Source organism: Poecilia formosa, unplaced genomic scaffold (genome assembly GCF_000485575.1).
Source record: "Poecilia formosa unplaced genomic scaffold, Poecilia_formosa-5.1.2 Scaffold171, whole genome shotgun sequence".
Classification (NCBI taxonomy): Eukaryota; Metazoa; Chordata; class Actinopteri; order Cyprinodontiformes; family Poeciliidae; genus Poecilia; species Poecilia formosa.
The window spans coordinates 102073-102777 of NW_006800110.1; the positions used below are offsets into that span (position 1 = coordinate 102073).

At 43.3% G+C, this 705-nt stretch overlaps 1 non-coding gene across 1 annotated transcript; it reads right to left on the minus strand.

Moving 5' to 3' along the window:
- Positions 1 to 632: 632 nt before the first annotated feature.
- On the minus strand, positions 633 to 705 carry trnav-cac (transfer RNA valine (anticodon CAC)). Its single transcript has one exon. It is a non-coding gene; the product is annotated as a tRNA-Val (tRNA).

The window sequence follows — 705 nt, forward strand, 5'->3', positions numbered from 1 at the left end:
CATCTCATGGTCTCTGAACTAAATGCGTCTTTCTGACCGGGAGCTGACGGCGTGTTGAAAAGTTATGGACCGGACGCTTTGGAGCGTCTGGTTAGGAAGCACATTACAAACCTTTGGTTGAAATGTAGTTTGTAGTCAATTCGTGCTCAAAACCTATTTTAAGTCAATTGGCCTATAAAATGCTGGGGGGCCACATGTGGCCCGTGGGCCTTGAGTTTGACACATGTGCATTACACCATAGAACTGCCAATTGGTAATTGAAGTAAAGTAGCTTCGATTTCAAAGAAGCCTACATTGAAGTCGATTGGCAAATGAACCATCACCAAAGAGGAAGGCTCTTGTTGTCTCACTGCACCCCAAGAGATGCATAACCTACGAAAACAGTTTCTGTCTGGTTTTGAACCAAAAACCTTTTGCATGTAAAGCAAATGTGATAACCTCTACACTACAGGAACTGAACTTCTCTGCTTTGTTTCAGTTTGAGGTTCCAAAGTTGATGATGTGAGATGCAACGCATGAAAACTTCAGCTGAGGCTTGCACTCAGATGCCTGGATTCTGAGTTCAGACCATGACACCACAGACCCTTGTTGACCTTTAGTAAACACCTGTGATGAATAGAACATGCAAAATCTGTTTCTGTCTGGTTTCGAACCAGAGACCTTTTGCGTGTGAAGCAAACATGATAACCACTACACTACAGAAAC